General features: G+C 43.1%; 1 protein-coding gene, 1 long non-coding RNA gene and 1 pseudogene across 3 annotated transcripts in view; 2 read left to right on the top strand and 1 right to left on the bottom strand.

Annotated features, from left to right (window-relative positions):
- LOC309643419 overlaps positions 1 to 18,097 on the top strand; it is a 149,901-nt gene that overhangs the window by 7,376 nt on the left and 124,428 nt on the right. The gene's annotated exons all lie outside the window — the stretch shown is intronic.
- ADD2 (adducin 2) overlaps positions 1 to 18,097 on the bottom strand; it is a 110,408-nt gene that overhangs the window by 66,036 nt on the left and 26,275 nt on the right. The window lies entirely within an intron of this gene.
- LOC309643480 (kelch domain-containing protein 10 pseudogene) lies at positions 4,439 to 14,324 on the top strand (annotated as a pseudogene). Its single transcript has one exon. The product of its transcript is annotated as a kelch domain-containing protein 10 pseudogene (transcript).

Raw genomic sequence — 18,097 nt, 5'->3', positions numbered from 1 at the left:
CAGATGAGCAGACTTCATCCCTGTTGTCAAGGAAACCAGTCTGTTCTGAGCTCTAGATTTAGAAAGCCTGGGCCTGGCCTCAGCAGTGCCTTCTGCCCACTTCTTCTGATAGGCCTGCCATCTCTTCCCCACCAGGGACACCCTTTCACAAAATTGCTAGCATTGGCCTGTAGAGTGGGTGCTCCAACGACAGACGGTCCAAACCGGCCCGCTGGCAGCTGTACAGGCCACGTGAACAAATCCATGCGAAAAAATGAGTTTATCCACATGGAAAGGGAGAAGACAATCGACAAGGGCCTGGGACAAGTGCCAAGTGATTGACCCACGTTACCAGGAATGGTAACAAGTGCCAAGTGATTAACCCATGTTACCAGGAATGGCTTCGGGAAGCAGGATCAACCACCCCAAGCCAGCCCAGCACTTCTCCCTCCAAAACATCCACCCCCATGTTTCTCCAAACAGGAGGGTCACCCCACTGGCGTCCACCAATGGTTCAAACCTGGTGCTCCACCTGACGCAGGGAGGGGGGTCCAGGGAAGACTTTTGGGGTAGGGGGACTGGGTAAAATGGTCCCAGGTGGTTGGGGGCATTTGGAGAGTCAGAGATAGGACAAGGGCCTAGGAGGAGGGGAGAGAACCGCAATATTGCTGCCACCATGGGAGGGGGTATCTGAGATGCAAAGGAAACAGGGAAAGACAGGAGGAAACCGGCTGCTGGCAGGAGGGGGAAGAGGACCACCAGCATCTTTAGGGATGTTCTCTGTGAGAAACAAGCGTGGGGGATAAATTAAAGGGCCCTGAGGTGACATCTGCTAAGGGTGGTCTTACCCAAAAAACAACCCATGTGCTTGATCCTCTGAACTCTTTGAGCCAACACTGTGTCAGTACCCCTTTCAGAAGTGAGCACCTCAGAAGACCTATATAGACATTTCTCCAAAGGAGACATATAGATGGCCAATAGGCACATGAAAAGATGCTCATCATCGCTTATTATTAGAGAAATGTAAATCAAAACTACAATGAGGTACCACCTTACACCGGTCAGAATGGCCATCATTTAAAAGTCTACAAATAACAAATGCTGGAGAGGGTGTGGAGAAAAGAGAACCATCCTACACTGTTGGTGGGAATGTAAACTGGTGCAGCCACTATGGAGAACAGTATGAAGTTTCCTCAAAATCTAAAAGTAGAGCTACCATATGATTCAGCAATTCTACTTCCAGGCGTATACCCAGACAAAACTATAATTTGAAAAGATACATGCAGCCCAATGTTCATTGCAGCACTATTTATAGTAGCCAAGACATGGAAGCAACTTAAATGTCCATCAACAGATGAATGGATAAAGAAGGTGTGGTGTGTATGTGTGTGTGTGTGTGTGTGTGTGTATATAAAATGGAATATTACTCAGCCATAAAAAGGAATGAAATAATGCCACTTGCAGCTACATGGATGGACCTAGAGATTATCATACTAAGTGAAGTAAATCAGAAAGAGAAAGACAAGTAACATATGATATCACTTATATGTGGAATCTAAAATATGACACAAATGAACCTATCTACGAAACAGAAACAGACTCACAGACAGAGAAAACAGACTTGTGGTTGTGGGGCGGGGAGGGATGGATTGGGAGTTTGGAGTTAGCAGATGCAAATTATTATATATAGAATGGATAAACTACAAGGTTCTATTGTATGGCACAGGGAACTATAAATACATTCAATATCCTGTGATAAACCATAATGGAAAAGAATATGAAAAAGAATATATATATTATATATATTATATAATATCTATCTATATATAATATATAGATATATAATATATATAACTGAATCACTTTGCTGTACACCAGAAACTAACACAACGTTACAAACCAGCTATACTTCAATTTTAAAAAAAGGAAGTGAGCAGCCTCCACCTTGAACTATACCTTCTGGATACGTGGTTTATCTGCCTTTTTAGACCAAGATCCTTGAGGGATCCATTTCTGACCCATCTCTCCATCCTCCACAGCCCTGGAAGGACAGCTTGCACAAACTAGGACTGATGAGGGTCTGCTGAGTTTTCATGAATGAATGAATTCTTACTCTAGATCTTGTGAAATTACCTACCCAAAGTGTTCACAATTTTGAGGTGATTATAAGGAGAATTTTATGATTTCTATCTCTAGAGTTCAGAGTATTAGTTGGGTTTTCATTTCTAGCGGTGCTTTATCTGACTGCCCCAATTATTGCGATTGCTTTATTGTTATGAACAGTGATGGTGATGGTACTGATTCTTGTCAGCATAGGGAAGCTACAGTGAGACACCTGCCTCCATTCCCCACTCCTCATCACAGAAGCCAGAAGAACAGGCCTATGGCAGATCTAATAAAGATGACCCTTGCACCGTTGCTTACAAAAGCAGCTAATTTATTCAAATATGTCTGCCTGAGCAGTCATGCCTTCCCTCCTCAGGAGGGTACAAGATGGCAAGGGAAGAAGCTGTGTGCACGAAACCAGTGTCTTCTTCAGCTGCCAGGGGAGCAGAAAGACTGAGAACAGTCAGATGGCAATGATTTCTGTCCCATCACCCAGGAAAGACTATGTCAGGAGGAAGGAACATCGGACAGGCACGAAGGTATCAAGGAGAGTGTCACAGGGGCAGTAGTTGGATTGAAGGTGGGCCAGCTGGGCACACACCTGGAGCACACATCATCAAGCAGCATTACAGTATCACTATTGTCATGTATGTAGAGATACAGTGCCAGTGTTAACCAGGTCTTCATAGAAACAGCACCAGTTAACTAAGATTTCCGTACATGACTCCTCACATTATGGTGAAACGTAAACTGATTCTGCTCCCCTGGAGCAGACAGAAGACTTAGGACAGCTCCTTGACTGTGCTGACTTACAATTTTTAAGTATTTTTGTAAAATGCCCCTCCAGCTCTCATGGTAGAAGCATGAGAGTCCCCTGAAGTCTGTCACCACATTCAGCTGAAATTTCTAAATTAAAGACAGGATAGAGTGCTCTGTACTGAGATAAGCTATTTAGCTTATTATATAACTTCTAGAACTTTTCATATGCCTTTTGAGAAGCTGCCCAGTTCAGAAAATCTTAGGAGTGTTTTCTTTATTTTGGACATGAGGAGAATTTATTTCTCCTCACTCCTCCTTTATATAAAAGTTAAATGAATACTTAAATAACATCAGCTTGGAGGGAGGCAGAATCATTAGTCCGTCGAGGATGCTCATAAAGTACAATTCAGGAGAGAGACCATCCCTATTATAAAAAGGATACTTCAGGCTTCATACTGTTTTGAAACATTGAATTCATCCAAGTTCCCCTGCACTGATTCCATCTCCCTAAGAATTCTTCCGATTGTGATTCAGCTCCTCAAATCCATGTGAGGCCGAAAGAGAGCACGTTCTGGCAAACACGCCACAGATTGCCTCTGATTTTCACTACCACTCTTTAGAGTGGAAATGATTATCCCCATTTTACAGAAAAGGAAAGTGAGGCCCAGAGAGTTTAAGTGAGTTGCCCAGGAACACACAGCTAATAAGTGGCAGAACTGAACACTGGACCTGCATTCATCTGATTCCAGAGTCCAGGATACTACAAGGCCTCCAATTGTGTCTATAGCTCGTTTACTTATTTATTTTCTAAATTAACACCATTTGTGAGACTTATCGGTAAATGAAAACAAGAATCCAGTAAGGGAAGACCAGGATTTTTTAAATGATTACAAATATTTTAAGAAATTCCAGGTTAGGATGGTATCTGGCTAGTGATCAATAACTCACCCTCCCCCAACTTTTCGCTAAAAACCAATGTCAACTCACATACAAAACCAGATCATAACTCATAAGAGCTCCAAAAATGAAGGCTGACAATTAGACTAGAGCTAAAACAATGGATGAATATTTACTTGTCACGAGATCTGTGAGCTTGAAGGAGAGGCACAAATAGTGACTGATATGGGCACTTGTCTTTGTCGCCTGCAGGACAGAAAGAAAGCTCATTAGCTGGAAGGTGAGGCCTTATTCCTCCCCAACTAAATGCCTCCCCTCAGGGTCTATACCCTCCAGAAAATTTAGCAAACTTCCCACTATGATGTGGAAGGTGCTCCTCCAGTGGCCAGAGCCATTCCACACACATATCACCCCTGTGAGCATCTCTCATGCCACATCTGTACCAGGTCTGCAGTGTCCGTCATGCAACACGGCCAGGACAGACATGGATTCCCATGCTATGTTGCAGCCAGAGATTTGAAGACACAAGTATAAAGTGGTTATGACAGGATAGGCGTGGGAATGTCAAACAAAATCCGCCTCTAGACTACTCATAAAAAGTCACGTGGGGTCTCTTGAGGAGCCCAGGCAGGAGGCCCAGCTAGGGCCGCCGGGCCACGGGCTGCCGCGACCGGGCTGCCGCAGTCGTTAGCGGGTTATGAACCGCCGGCGGGGAGGAGGCGCCGCAGGCGGTGGCGGCGGCGGCGGTGGCGGTGGCGGCGGCGGAGATAGCGGGGCTGGCGGGGTCATTGGGGACAGCGGGGGGTGGGGGCGTGGGGGTCGGGGGACCGGCCAGCTCAACCGCTTCGTGCAACTCTCCGGGTGGCCGCACCTGCCAGGCCACAGACCTCCACCAGCACGAGGCGGACATCGTTGTGTGGCAGCTAATACCAATCTATGTGTTTGGAGGTTACAACCCAGGTTATGATGAATCAGGAGGGCCAGATAATGAAGACTATCCTCTCTTCAGGGAACTTTGGAGGTATCATTTTGCTACAGGAGTATGGCACCAGATGGGCACAGATGGCTACATGCCCCGAGCATTGGCATCTATGTCACTTGTGCTGCATGGAAACAACCTGTTAGTGTTTGGAGGAACGGGCATCCCATTTGGTGAGAGCAACGGCAATGACGTCCATGTCTGTAACGTGAAGTATAAGAGATGGGCTTTACCCAGCTGTCCGGGGAAGAAACCCAGTGGTATATATGGACAGGCCATGGCTATCATCAATGGCTCCCCTTATGTCTTTGGAGGGACAACTGGCTATATTTACAGCACAGACCTGCACAAATTAGATCTCAGTACCAGAGAGTGGACACAACTGAAACCAAACAACCTATCCTGTGATCTACCAGAAGAGAGATACAGACATGAAATTGCACATGATGGGCAGAGGATTTACATCTTGGGAGGCGGTACTTCTTGGACAGCTTATTCCTTAAACAAGATTCATGCATACAACCTTGAAACGAATGCATGGGAGGAAATTGCAACAAAACCCCATGAAAAAATAGGTTTTCCTGCAGCCCGAAGATGTCACAGTTGTGTTCAGATAAAAAATGATGTGTTTATTTGCGGGGGCTATAATGGAGAAGTGATTCTGGGAGATATCTGGAAGCTGAATCTGCAGACTTTTCAATGGGTAAAGCTCCCAGCTACCATGCCAGAGCCAGTTCATTTTCACGGTGCAGCTGTTACACCAGCTGGTTGCATGTACATTCATGGAGGAGTGGTGAACATCCACGAAAATAAACGGACTGGGTCGTTGTTTAAGATCTGGCTGGTGGTGGTTCCTAGCCTGCTGGAACTGTCGTGGGAGAAGCTGCTTGCGGCCTCCCCCAACCTAGCAAACCTCTCCCGAACACAGCTTCTGCACCTTGGACTCACACAGGGACTCATCGAGGGCTTGAAATGAGGATTTCTGGACTGTTCATTGATACTGGAAATATTAAAGAGACTCCTTTATTTATGGGCAGTGTAGAATGTGCTACAGAGAGGATTGGTTACCCTGATCAAGGCCTTATTCAGAAAATACATCAGATGCCTTTCTGTAAATTGTTTTAAGTTTATGGAATCTCACTTTCCCTTGTGCTTTTCTCTTTGCTTCTCTCCCTTCTGCCCCAGTACACACACACATACTCACATACTCCCTCTTCCTTGATGGAGTTGAGGGAAAGTCTGAAAGCACCTTAATAATGTGATGAATCAAGATAAGATCAAGAAAATTTTAAAGGAACTCTATAAACATATGACCCTTTCAGGAAGTGCTCTATAAATTAAAGCAACATCGTCAATAAAAACAAAAATAAAATTAAAAAAAATTAAATCCAGCAACAACAACAAGAAGTTTTGGGGATAGAACAAGAAGGCTAACCTTGAGACTCTTGCAGATTATAGGGAAAGCTAGATGTTTAACTTCCTGTTTTCAAAGGTACATCTAATTGAGTAGCTGCATCTAATGGCAGCGGTGGTTGATGTCTTGCTGCCTAGGTACCCAAACCGATCCTTTGACTTTGGAGAAAAGTTAAGTAGCTCAGCAGCTCTTGATTAGTGATTTCTTTTCTCATCCTTATGGTGCCAGCAGCGGTTAGAGTTGACTTGTCTAAAGACTTTATTGTGTGTTGTAGTTGTGCTGTTTGTTATTGCTCTTAGAAATTATGGCACCAAGAACATTTCAAATCAAGAAATTTATGGTGGTCAAAGTTCTTCGTTCTGGGCAGTTTTAAAATTCCCCTATGCTTATTAATGGTTTCAAGTATCTTTTTGACTTCATTGTGGGGAATTGCAGACCCTAAGTGTGTGGCATAAATGCTGTGGGACATAAATGTAAGTTCGTGAGAGGCCAGAGTAGAGCAGGGCAGGGAGGGCTTCTGCTCTGGGCTGTGAGCTTTGACTGTCATATTGGCCATTTCCTTTCAGAACTGTTTCTTTTCTCACTCTGGGCCGTGCACCTGCCATATTCTCAGGCGATGGGTTTTATCTCTAGAAAGCCAGTTGGCCCTTGATTTTTCTCTTAGCTTTTTGCCTCGTTCTCTGTCTGCTTTAATGTGCATGGTGCTGTGAGTAATTGCCTAGTAACTGGAAAAAAGGTCTTGGGGAAAAGCCACAGGTCATTCTTCTTGATGAACTAAGTATCATTTTAAAAACTAGCATGAGGAAGGAATGAAACTGAGGATCATTCACTTTGGTGTGAAATTTTAGTTCTGGTTTGTTTTGTGTTGTATTTTAATTCTAAAAAAGAAATGACCTAAATTTTCACTTGCTTTGCCATCAGGCTGCTAGAGTGGTCACTGAGACGTGAGCAGCTGGAAGTCCTTGGGTGTATGAAAGGTGCTAAAGGTGTGCAGGAGGGCACAGTGCTGACCACCCCGTTGGTTACATCATAACAGGAGACTCAGATGGGAGACTAGGGACATGTTTTTGCTTTAAGTGCCTCTTTTTCGCTTAGCTTTGAAAATTATTCTTCTTTTTCCTTTGTCCCAGAAGGGAATCTCTTAGGTTCATGTGTGAATTTAAAATCACCTTTGAGTTATGGCTAAAAAGTTACCATCTGGTGTTCAGTTCTGGGGAAGAGAAAAATGTGGCCTCTAGACTTGGACTCCTAACTTCCAGGCCTTATTATAACCTCCCATCCATGTGGGGTTGATTTCATAGAGCCTGTGTTCTGCAAGGTCTTGTAACAACCTTTCATCTGTGAGTTTGGGTCCTTTTGGGGGAGTGAAGGGCTAGGCGAGAGGCAGGAAAAGGAGCAACTCCTCCAGAGGCCCCATCCCCCTCTTGCCATGACCAGTCAGGCCTTTAACTTCTTACCACCCACTGCTAGGCTTGTTCCAATGAGGAGCTCTCTCCAGAGCAAGTCAGTCTGAGCAGCTCCATTAGTTCAAAACAAAGCTTTGCTGCTTGACTCCAATCTAGTCTCTGGAAGTCTGGGGGAAAACTATCCATAATTAAACAAGTCCCACTACCCAGGGTGGCAAAAGGATCTTTGTTCTGGATTTATAGGGACCAAAGACTGAATGCTCAGCCTCTGTGCTTATCCCTCCATAGTCCTTGGGATATAAGCAGGTCTCTAGTTCTACGACACCAGAGAGCTGAAAGAGAGACTGGTTCAATCCACACTTGCTAGCATCCTTTTTAAAACCTTCTGAAGGCGGTCTTTTTTTTTAATTTTTTTATTTATTTATGGCTGTGTTGGGTCTTCGTTTCTGTGCGAGGGCTTTCTCTAGTTGCGGCAAGCGGGGGCCACTCTTCATCGCGGTGTGCGGGCCTCTCACTGTCGCGGCGTCTCTTGTTGCGGAGCACAGGCTCCAGACGCGCAGGCTCAGTAGTTGTGGCTCACGGGCTTAGTCGCTCCGCGGCATGTGGGATCTTCCCAGACCAGGGCTCGAACCCGTGTCCCTGCATTGGCAGGCAGATTCTCAACCACTGCGCCACCAGGGAAGCCCAGAAGGCGGTCTTCTTTGAGGTAGACTTTGGAGGCCTGACATCCAAGACCTTGTGTGTGACGTTTTCATAAAAGTACATATCCTTGGTCTAAAGTGTCTTCTTTTAATATAACACTAGTGAAAATGATGTAGTATGATCAGCTCTGAGGGCTATAGAACCACACATGTGCACATGTTCTGGATGCCAAATGAGACTGTGTATATGGTGACTTAAATGTAGATGACTAGAATTTTATATAAGGAGTCACCCGGCATTTTAGTATATCCAAAACCAGTACTCTGAATTCCTGACACTGTTACTTGATTTAGGAAACTTTATGCCTGCTGCTTCTCTGCCTCTTTGAGGTACTCCCAGACATCTTACTGCAGTCCTGTAAGTTTAAGTGCAATATATAGAAACACATATGGATATATACAGATTATATATAAGGTGTGACTATAAAGCAGGTAGACTACTATTTTGTATCTGTCTTGGGGAAGCCAGCTCATTACTTTAGAGTCAAATTATACCAAAAATTTGAGATGTGATTGGCTGGCTTAGGCCAACTCTTGGTAAAGCTGGACTTTCAAGTCCAGTGTCTCCTTACTCCAACTCTTAGAGATTTATTGTTTCTTGGGTTTGTTAGAATTGAGACTTTTCCCCTGTCATCTTTGTACTATCTCATGTTTGCATACCTTACATTTCTTTGCCTAGGAACAAGGAAGTCTACCTGTAAGGAGTTTTCTAAATGGAGAATTAAAACCTAATATTTAATACTATCAGTTCTCCCATGTATACTAATTTACCTGTGAATGTAATACTTTATTAAATGAAGAAAATGATGCTTTCTTCATTTAATAAAGTATTTTCCATATTCCGGAAAATCTATAAACCAGTATAGAATAGATTGAAATTTTAACTGTTCAGGGGCCAAACTGAAACCCTTTCTACTGGCAAATCTTCTTTTTTCAGGGCCCTGGTGACATGATGTAAAAATTTGCTCTAAGCTATTCATGTCCATTACATAGCTAGATTTAAAAATACAATAATAAACATTAACATTTCTAAGCAAAAGGTGTATTAACAGTGACCTTTCGTTACCCAGAGTAAAGCACAGATAATTGAAATCCATAGATAATCAGTGTTTCAACTTATCTATCAAACAGTTGATTCATTTATAGTTCTTCCTTCTCCCTACCCTTTCCCACAAGCACCTCCTTTTCAATGGAGTGGGGCTAATGTGTAGTTAGAAATTGAAAAGCAGGAATCACGGAGGGGCTAGAAACCAGCACACATATAAGCAACCCAGTTAGCTGTAGGCGGTCAACCTGATGACAGCGGTTAATGGTGAGTTTAGATGTCACTCTTCACTCTTCTGCTTTGGCATAGTCTCCTGCCCTGAGTTCTAGGCTGTCTCTCCTATAATCACCAAAGAACTCTTAGCACATATTGGAAGACAAAAGCTGTGTATTATGCAGAGGAAATCCCATCATTTGAATACATTTCTCTGGCTCTTTGCAAATACTTGCTTTTCCACTATTCTTGAAGGAGCCTCAACCTTTCCTATAACCCATATAGCTTGGCTTGTAGAAAAGGTTGAATTATCCTCTAAGACTACTTGGTCTTAATTCTGTAAAACCAGTTTGTCTTTATGTGGTCTTAAAAATGTTTAGAAGGTGGCATGGGTTACTGAATTGTCTACCTGCCAGCACTCTGATATAGCACAAAAAGTCAATTTCTTTATTCTTCATTGTTCTAGCATTGAGCTGCAGGATGGATGAGGGATCATGGTCCTATGATCATAAGCTTCCAAAACTGGTCAGCATTTGCTTAAATTGCTTAGGTTCCCCAAATGCCTCGGGGGCTCTAGGAGCATTGGAAGGGCCTGAGGTAGGCTTGGTAGAGTTCTGTAACCTCTGTGTGCGTTGCCACCAGATCATGCCCAGCAGTGGCGTTTCCCTTCTAAGGTCGTTAGATTTGGTGGAAAGAGACCTCTTCCCTCATCTAGTGTTACAAAAAGAAGTTTTGAGTTGTGCTTCAAAAGTGGTACCATCTTTTTAATATAATTTTCATGTTTTTATCTTTTATTTGTTTCACTTTTTAGAAGTTTTTAAAAGGCCGTGCTTAGTCACTGTACAGGGTGAGTCAGAGGCAGTTTCACCAAGCTGTAGTAATTGCTGTTTTACTAGTTGCACACTTAGAATACAAAGGAGGCATCAGAAACACACTGACTTTCTCTAAAGCTGCTTCCTTGTACACAGAGTCTGAGCAGGGACAGCGCCAGGCATCTCCCTGTAAAGGCACCTGCCAATGAGGATTTTACTGGAAGAACTAAGCAAGAAAGGGAAACCTCACTCACATGCAGTCTCTGAGGCGAGCCTGGGCTTAGCTCTTGGTACAGGGTATGCTTAGGCCACACACGATGCTTGCCTTACTTTAAAACTATTTGCCACAGTCCTGTTAAATAGTGTGGAAGTCCTTTTGCACTCTGGTGTGCATGCCGTATGATCAGGACAGCTTTTCCCACCTTACCTGGTTTCCTACAAGCAGGTAGGAAATATAGTGAATTTACCCTAAAATGTCCAATCTGTATTTACGTATCTTGTCAGTGTTTTGCTGTTGGTTTTCTAAAACAATCTGATCAATAAATCTTATCCAGATCTAAAAGAAAAAGATATGTATTTGATGAAGTCATACAACATGACTAAAAGTAATTAGCTGGATAAATATGCACCAGGGAGAAATAAATGTAAACAATCTATGAGATGCAATATTTATATCAAAAACAATAAAATTCAAGGTAAAAAACTCTAGATGATACAAAGATTATTTTATATTTGAAAAGAGTAATTCCCACAATGAAAATATCATATTGAACTATTATGCATCACATAACATAGTATTGGACTGTAGATATAAAGCAAAATCTATTGAGAATTGGTGAGAAAATAACAGGATCCCAATAATAATGGATGACATTAATATGCTTCTCAGTCATAACAAATTAAAGAGGCTAAAAAAATGGGCAAGGAGGTAAAGAACCTGAATAGGTTGATTACTTAAACTTAAGAGAATCCCTTACTATCCACGTCCTCACAATACAAACTCAGGAACCCAATAGATTTAGATAGCAAGGTGTATACTGAACATAACATTATAAAAAAGAATTTCACTGCAAGCGTCTATAGCAGAATAAAATGCCAGTTAAAACAAACATTTCAGCAAAGCTTTTCTTTATTCTAAGAAAAGCATCATTTATTCAGGGAGATAGTGGAGGGGGTGGGTTGTTTTGTCTTGTTTTTTGGCCTAGGAAATTTTTTGATGGACCCTTAGAAAATGAAAAGTGAGCTCCTGCCTCCCTTGCTGTGAAGTAATAAGAAATATATATACTAGTCAGTGCTTCCAATTCCAACCTGGAGCGCCTAAAACCCTTGTAAATTTCCATAATAGGGGTGCTAGGAGTGACTTTTGTTCCAATATTTGGTCTTTGACCCAGAGCTCCTAAAACTCCTGTAATTTCCTAAGCGAGGGGGTGATAGACGCATCTTACACAGAGTTCCTAAATCCCTTGGAAGTTCCTAGGTTATAGAAGCATCTTTTGTTCTGATGCGGTAACAGTTGGTAGGCTCCTGGTTGGGGGATGGTCACCAGAAAGACCAAGCTATGAGTAGAACCTTGGAACTTTCAGCCCCACCCTTTATCCTCTGGGGTGGGGAGAAGAGCGGGAGGTTGAGATAATAATCAATCAATCATGCCTATGTGATGAAACCTCCATTAAAATCCCTAAAGTACAGGGTCTGGAGAGCGTGAACGTACCCACGTGCTGGGACGGTGATGCACCCCAACTCCACAGAGACAGACGCTTTCGCACTTGAGACCCTTCCAGACCTCACCAAGTGCCTCTTCATCTGGCTGTTCATCTTTATTCTTTATTATATCCTTTATTATGTAATAAACTGGTGGAGGTAAGTAAGTGATTCCCCAGGTTCTGTGAGATGTTCTAGCAAATTATTGAACCCAAGGAGGGGGCTGTGGGAACCCCTGGTTTATAGCCAGTCAGTCAGAAGTTGCAAAGGCCTGGACTTGCAATTGGTATCTGAAATGGGGGCAACCTCACGGGACTGAGCCCTTAACTTGTAGGCTCTTACTCCAGGTAAATAGCGTCAGGATTGAATTGAATTACGGGACACCCAGCTAGTGTTGGAGAATTGGTCCGTGCGGGGAAAAAGAGTCAGACGTTTGGTGTCAGAAGTGCAGTTAGTAAAGGAAACAAGTGTTTCCTTTTATTTGCCAACCCTCCCCAGCCTTGATGTGGATAAAGATGGTGAGACAGGGGGATAAATTGCCCTACAGAGGAAGTAATTAGTGCACCAACAGCAAATGGGGAAAGATGAGAGATGCGGGGACAGAACACAGCGAAGAACAGAGGCCTGTAGACAGAAGCAGGCAGTGAAAAATTCCCGTTTCGAGAATCACTGATGTCTGACATTGAATGTAAAAGTTGTCTCCAGCCCTATACTATGAATGGCTTCTGTCTGTCTCACCCTTTGATTAAAAAAGTCTGACATGCAGAAGAGCCTCGAGTTAGTGGTGCTTTGGGAGAATAAAGGAGAAAGGACAGGTTCGGTGAGAGCAAATGTATTAACAAAGAGGGCAGCTCCTCTGGAAGGCAAGCTCTCAAGTGCAATGCTCACCGGGATCTGTTTCCTCTCTACTTTCAGGTATAGGAGAGGATGGTAATTCCCCACTCTCTTCCAGTTTGGTCTTGCCACGTGTCTTTTTGTGGTCAGTGAAATATGGACAGGTGTTCATCTGGAAAGAAGTATTTTAGAACCCTTCCTCCTGCTGCAGCTACCGGCAATTTCCAGATGGTGACAACTCCACCAGCTTAAGTCTCTGAGTAAGGAAGACATGGGACACGTCTCCCCACCAAAATTCAGTGGACATACAGCAGGAGCAAGAGAGAAATCTCTGCTGCGTTCAGCCACTGAGATCATGGCATGACTTGATACTGCAGTGTAATGGGCCTGTCATGACCAACAGCCTGCTGAGGCTGGTCATGGTCAGAAGCACCAAAAGCATGGAGTAAGAGGTGGACCAAGAAATGCTCACGCCTCCACGCCATAAGTCTTGGGGAATCTGGGAAAGGCACAGGCCTTCCCACAGTTTGTAGAATAGGGGCTTGAACCATTTTGATTGCGTATTAAAAGAAAAGGTAAATTGCATATTAAAAACAGGCAGGAGGTCTTAGAGATATTTGTATTATACCTTAATGGAACATTTATAAAAATTCATTACAAATTAGCATACAAAGGAACTTCCAGTAAACCTTAAATACTGAGAAAGACATATTCTCTGACCACAAAACATTAAAACCAGCTAATAAATTTTAACAACAAAAAACTGCCACCTAGAAATCTTAAAACTCTCCCCAAAATAACATTTGTTCAGAGAGGAAGTCTAACCTGCAATCGCATATTATTTAGAAAATGACAGAGGACATAATATATTAACAGTTAGGAGCTGTAACCAGAGCCATATTTGGAAACAAACTCATAGCCTTAATACTTCCATTAACAAGAATGAAGATAAAACAGCTAAGCATTCAGCTTTAAAGGTTAGAAAAACAGAATAAACCTAAGGAAAGAGGAAAGGAATTAAATAAGATAACAAAAATTAATGAAACAAAACTGATTAATCCAAGAGCTGGTTATAAATAAATATATGCATTCTTAGTAACTCAATAAAGGAGAGAAATAGCTAATAGGTAAAACTGGGAAAGAGAATGTATCAGTATAGAGACAGAACACAAAAATCTATGAGGGCTGGGCTTCCCTGGTGGCACAGTGGTTACGAATCCGCCTGCCAATGTAGGGGACACGGGTTCAAGCCCTGGTCTGGGAAGATCCCACATGCTGTGGAGCAACTAAGCCTGTGTGCCACAACTACTGAGCCTGCGCTCTAGAGCCCGTGAGCCACAACTACTGAGCCCGTGTGCCCAACTACTGAAGCCCACGTGCCTAGAGCCCGTGCTCCGCAACAAGAGAAGGCACCGCAATGAGAAGCCCGCGCAATGCAACGAAGACCCAATGCAGCCAAAAATAAATAAATAAAATAAATTTATTAAAAAATCTATGAGGGCTGGAGGAGGCAAGAAAAGGGCACAGGAGGAGGTTACCTGCAAGTGAAGCCAGCCCAGCCAGTGGAGGGGCGGGGGTGGGAGCAGTAATAGGAGGAAGGGAAGAATATATGCTATTACTCGGCAATGGCCCCATTTTAGAAAATGGCTGCTTATTTGCATTAGATGTTAGTGTTTAATCAGGCAACTTCTAGGGAAAGTCATAGGTTCCACAAGCCCCAGGCATAATAAGCCTATAAGAAGCACAATTCTCAACACAGAAAACGATCCAGTTCTGGCTTTGCAGTTGTCCAGGAGGGAAGGAACAGATCCATTTTCGCGACTGGTTCATTGTGTTATCACCCTGCCTTGAATCAGGACAGCCGCCTCACGCTAGGACTGGCGTACAAAGTGCCACTAGTTATTGGAGAAGTGGGAGGGAGCCACGGCCCACAGGGGAACAACCTGCCCCCAGCTTGTGGTACAATAGGGATGTGCCACACCTTTGTGGGTGGTGACAATCTGGGCCCTACCTCTCTTTCCAGGGCCGGGGGAAGCCCCTCCTCCAACCTGAACCTTTACTTAAAATCTAACTAGTAAAACTGAGCCTCGATGTAAACTACGGGCTTTGGGTGCTAATGATGTGTCAGTGCAGGTTCATGGATTGTCACAAATGTACCAAGCTGGTTGGGCACGTTGACATGGGGGGAGGCTATGTATGTGAGGCAGGGAGTAAATAGGAAAATCTCTGTACCTCTGCTCAATTTTGCTGTGAACCTAAAAATGCTCTTTAAAAAATTAAGGCTATTTTTAAAAATCTAACTAGTAACCATCATTTGCAGCTCTAACTAGGTAATCACTATTTATTGTCCGCCTTTGACATTAACTGGTTCGTTCTCGTCTCCTCTCCTTCTCTCCTCTTTTCTCTCTCTTCTTTCTCTCTGCCTCTTCCTCTCTCACTTCAGACCAGTCCTAACCACCCTAAAGTCAGGAGGGCAGGATCATAATCTCAGCTCCTCCACCACACACCCCACCCAGCGATGGACTTGCAGGCAAATCAATTGATCAAGTTTTGACATCCCTCTAATCAGCAATAAAATGAAGATGTTGATCTGGTTTAGAAGTTTTCAAACTGTGTTCTGAGAACCCTGAAGATTCTAAAGAAATGCAACAGGGGTTCTACAGGCACTTGATTCCACCTTCTCTAACTATTTGAAAAACTATAATAAGCCATGCATTTTAAAATTCCTAATTTAAGTACGTCTGAGACTACCAATATCTTGGGTTAATTCTTCTTTTCCATGACTTCTTTTCCTTCTGCAGATTTGAGAACTGCCTAAAACATGTCTTTGAATAGGAAAATTCTATTTCTGAGTCGGTAGTTTTTTGGAAAGTAAAGCCCATTCATGTCTGCTCACATGCAAATGTGCCATCAGGTACATCACCAGTGTATACATGCACTGGGCTGGAAGAAACACTGCAAGCAGCTCAGCTATACCTGCTTGAAGCCAGCTCTTGATAGGACAAAACTAAGTTTTGGGTGTTCTTCTCTAACTTCTAATATTTATATATATATTGTCTCTTTTATTATTATTATTTTTTTTTTTTTTTTGGCTGCTTTGGGTCTTCGTTGCTGCACGTGGGCTTTATCTAGTTGCGGTGAGCGGGGGCTACTCTTCATTGTGGTGCGTGAGCTTCCCATTGCGGTGGCTTCTCCTGCCGAGCACCGGCTCTAGGCACGCGGGCTCTAGAGCGCAGGCTCGGTAGTTGCGGCGCATGGGCTTAGTTGCTCCACCGCATGTGGGATCTTCCCGGGCCAGGGCTTGAACCCGTGTCCCCTGCACTGGCAGGCGGATTCTTAACCACTGAGCCACCAGGGAAGCCCCTTATTGTCTCTTTTAGATAAAGTGAAATATTTACCCATAGAAAGAGAGCAATGTTTTGTATGTATCGCCCAACACAGTAATGTGTATGTGCAATTGTATAATATGTACATTGTATGTATGACTCATAAAAGGGTAAGTGCAAAGTATAATGTGTCTGTATTTTTACCCTGTCTCTCTGGGAGTTGGATTGCCATGAGATACATGTGAACATGAGGCATCTCTGCTCTACAGAAAATGTTCAGTGTCATTGACGGTGGTAACTTGTGGTTATCTTTATGCTGCTGCTTTGTACATTACAATCACCCAGGTAATTTATGAGAGGATGCCCACTTCAAAACTTAACATTGATACAAGAGAGAAGAAATGTTTTTTCTTCTCAATAAGTGTGTAAAATTGCAAATAAGTTTGTAAAATTCAGGAAGATTTGTCAGGTTTATTTTTTTAAGAACCTGGTTTTAAAAACCCAGAAGTAAGGCCTCCTGGAAGCTGTGGATGTAGCTTATTTAAAGCCATCTCTGTGAGCAGCAAAGATAAGCACAAGCTATTAAGAAGGTGGCAATGCCTTTCAAACCAAGGTTTTAATTTGCCAAGAAAATGAAGACATTGTCTTTAAATATTCCCTTCTCAGAATTACTCATAATACCTTGGGGAGTGAATTCCAGAATATTGGCTTTTCATAACAAAGTTTAAGGCAAAGAGGTGGTTTAAACATTTCATATGCAGCAAGAGATTATTCTGAGTGTATTTTTCTGATAAGAAACTTAGCTAGATTCCTCTGAAACATAACAAGACTACCCCAGCTTGCAGATCATGTTGGTATTTTTAATAAATCAAATGAGCTTCATTTGGCAATTTAGGGTCACAATATTACATGCTTACAAATCATTCAGCATTGAAAATGAAAGCATTTGGACTGAACATTCCAAACAAAATGCATTTGACTATTTTAAAACTCTGAGTAAGTATCTGACAGTAGTAAAGGCTAAGGAATAATTTAGCACAGTGCTGTTAGCACTGTTGAACATTTCACAGTATTAAAAGAACACTGACAAGAATTTTCTACCAAACACTGAAGATTTAAATTGGCCGAGTTGCTCATTCAATCAACTCCATCCAAACGGAACACTCTTGCAGAAAAGGGACGAACGCTGTTGTTAGATGCTGCGTGATTCAGCTGAGGAAATAAGCATTCAGCAAATGCCGTGTAGAAGGTAGAATGGTGAGCAAAACCAGGCAACATCCCGGCAAGCATGGAAGGTGGAGGTTGGTGCAGGAAACAGGCACTGACCTGTAACCACAGAAACAACTGTACCTGCACCCGTGACAGCTGCTGTGTCGGAGGGGCACGCCGTGCTGGGAATCCCTATCATTAGCGAATTTGGCCTCCTAGTAAGGCAGGTCAGGCAGGTCAGGGGCAGCATCTCTAAGAAAGCGACATTTGTGCTGACATTGTAGGGAAGAATAAGAGTCAACAATGAAGCAGGGAGGAGAAAGTATTCCAGGCTGGGGCATTAGCATGTACAAAGGCCCTGTGGTAGACCAGAGCATGGCCAGTATGAGAAATCAAAGGAAAGCTAATGTGAGAGCAGAGCCGAGGAGCCTGGAGAGGCCAGAGGGGGTGACACGTGTGAGCCAAATGCTGCTGGGTCATATTTCTCCATTCAGCCATTTACAATCAGTCATTCATGAATCAGTATTTACTGAGAGCCTTCTAGGTGTCAGACAGTGTTCCAGGTACATGGGGAGATGTACTAGTTTATAGGACAAGTAAGGATCCTGTTTTCATGGAGTTTACATCCTAGATAGATAATAAATAACACCCTATTTAAAACTCAGAGCAGGGCATTGGCGAGGGATGGATTGGGAGTTTGGGATTAGCAGATGCAA

The sequence above is a fragment of the Balaenoptera physalus genome (genome assembly GCF_965194825.1).
Source record: "Balaenoptera physalus genome assembly, chromosome: 15".
Lineage (NCBI taxonomy): Eukaryota > Metazoa > Chordata > Mammalia > Artiodactyla > Balaenopteridae > Balaenoptera > Balaenoptera physalus.
This window is presented reverse-complemented; position numbering and strand designations above follow the sequence as displayed.